Source organism: Chiloscyllium punctatum, unplaced genomic scaffold (genome assembly GCF_047496795.1).
Source record: "Chiloscyllium punctatum isolate Juve2018m unplaced genomic scaffold, sChiPun1.3 scaffold_359, whole genome shotgun sequence".
In the NCBI taxonomy this organism is placed as follows: Eukaryota; Metazoa; Chordata; class Chondrichthyes; order Orectolobiformes; family Hemiscylliidae; genus Chiloscyllium; species Chiloscyllium punctatum.
In genome coordinates, this window is record NW_027310093.1 from 192,501 (window position 1) to 195,000 (window position 2,500).

A 2,500-nucleotide genomic window follows, 5' to 3' on the forward strand; every position below is an offset into this window, starting at 1 on the left:
CGGTGACAGGGTACGGAAGACACAGCGGTGGCCTTCTGGCGACTTGGCCCCCGACAGCCCGACGTTCCGCCGTCCTCCCGATGGCCAGGAGGACCGTGCGGGGGTCGGCCGACGGCGTGGTAGGTGTGCCTGCACGGTGACGGAGCACACACCACGCCCGCCAACCCCTCCGTACCTCCCGAGACCGGTGGCAGGACGGAGCGGAAAACGTGCGGACTGAACGGGAGAGCCAAGAGCCAGCGATCCACGCGCGTGCGACCGTCCAAGTCACAGCGTTCGACGAAAACCTCCTCCCTCGGCCAGGCACTCGGCGCCAGCAGGGGAGACAGGATCAGACGCCCCGCCGGCCACTTAAGGCCGAGGACGAACCACGAGACGGGCGGCTGCAGCAGCGGGCGGCCTGCAGCTCCCAGCACTCTCAATCGATCAACCATCGAGTCGGGTCAGCGTGTCAAACCGGCGAGCTCCACGGTCAGGCCGGCGGCGCACCAGCACCGGACCTCCGCGGCTCCCTTCACTCTTTCCACTGCCAGCCAACCGAGAGACGGACCCAATGCGGACGTGCAGAGCTTAGGCAGACCCCCCACTGGAGGCTCAACACTTCGTGGCAGCTCCGTGTCCCAGAGACCAGGAGGGTTGGCACACACACACAGTGTGAACCACCGACAGCCATTCTGGGACCGGTGACAGCCGTGCTGGCCCCACTGCCACGACACAGACGGACGCCAGGCCGCGCTCCCCGGCGGGGGGATGGCGTCGAGCCTGACGAACGGAATGTGCAGGGTGGGGGGGAAAGGCCAAGCGCTCCGACGCCGGAGGGCTCCGGAGTCTGAACTTAGGGGGACAAAGAGGACGGGTCCTCTGCGACACCCCAGCCGCGCTCTCGCCAGCCAAGGCGAGTGCGATTGATTGCCAAACGACCCTCAGACAGGCGTGGCCCCGGGAAGAACCCGGGGCCGCAAAGTGCGTTCAAAGTGTCGATGATCAATGTGTCCTGCAATTCACATTAATTCTCGCAGCTAGCTGCGTTCGTCATCGACGCACGAGCCGAGTGATCCACCGTCAAGAGTTGTCTGAGTTTGTTTTAGGTCTCTCCCTCGCCAGAGGAAAGCGACCCGGACCGCACATACGCTCCCCACCTTGAGCTACAGCCACCTGCACGCCGGCGTGCGGGCGGAGCAGGGTGGCGTGAAGCGATGGGGAGCACCATCCTGGTGCGGCCCGCAGAAACATACGTCTATTGGGGGGAGGAGGACAGGGCGCCCAAGAGGCGATGCGTGCCCCAACGCACCGCAGCGACGGAGGCAGGATCACCGCCACCATGTCGCCCGCCTAGTATCACGAGGCGTGCAGCAGCTTTGCCCTAGGAAAAGCAGAGGCGGGAACGGGCACCGGCCATCGGTTCGGCAGCGTCACTGACGCGTGCACGTGGCGGCGTGTCGGCGAGCGGACTTCCTGCGAGGAGGCGGGGGCGGCACTCGCCCGAGCAGACGCCCGCCCGGCCCAGCCACCGCCGAGGTGGACTGGGAGTCGCGGCAACGGCTCGTCATACTCGTTCCCACACTCACAGCGCAGCTTGCCCGCAAGCCACCGACCACCGATCGACGCCAGGCGCCCCGACCGAGAGCGGGATCGCTCGTTCGCCCTGCTGGCAGTTCGCTGGGGATCACTACTGCACGGAGCTCGGAGACCGACGGGCGGCAACTCGAGAGTCTTTAAACCACCACCCCCATCCCGCAAGTGCAAAGAGGCTGTATACGCACAGACGGGTGAGGGGAATAGGTACCCCGTCGGGTTTGAAGGGAGCGTGACTAGATAGCAACGATGTAAACCCAGCCGATTTGGGAGCGAAAGACCGGCGCCTGCATCACCGGCTTCGTTTCCCGTGGCTGGAGAGTACACCGAAACCCTCCGTCTGTCGCGAGCTCCCGACGACGCGGTGCCGCCAAGCAGCAGGGCCGGACCTGGTGTGGCTCCCCTCGTCGATCACAGACCGGTCGGCACTACTGACGAGACGGTGGAACGGGCTTCGCCCCTTGTGACGAAGGGTGATGCGAACCCGCCCGCCCGCGTGCGTTCGGGGTGGACTCGGCAAACGGAGATTTGAAATCGGAAAGTGTCCTCCTGCCCCGCGCAGGTAGGCGCCCAACAGTTGGGGGGGTTTGGCGGTGACCACGGCTGCAGGGCCTGCTACCCCGACGAGCTCTCCTGCTGGCCCCGAAACCACCCCCGCGAGACAAGTTGAAACGGAAACGGGCGTACCCCCAAGCCGACGATCCTTTCTTATTTGTTACTTTTTTTTTCACTTGCTCGAGTTGTGGGGATTTGGCGGTGACCACGGCTGCAGGGCCTGCTACCCCGACGAGCTCTCCTGCTGGCCCCGAAACCACCCTCGCGAGACAAGTTGAAACGGAAACGGGCGTACCCCCAAGCCGACGATCCTTTCTTATTTGTTACTTTTTTTTTTCACTTGCTCGAGTTGTGGGGGTTTGGCGGTGAC

General features: G+C 64.7%; 1 non-coding gene across 1 annotated transcript; it reads right to left on the reverse strand.

Annotated features, from left to right (window-relative positions):
* Positions 1-917: 917 nt before the first annotated feature.
* LOC140472533 (5.8S ribosomal RNA) lies at positions 918-1,071 on the reverse strand. The gene has a single exon (XR_011957702.1). It is a non-coding gene; the product is annotated as a 5.8S ribosomal RNA (ribosomal RNA).
* Between the last annotated feature and the right edge of the window lie 1,429 nt (positions 1,072-2,500).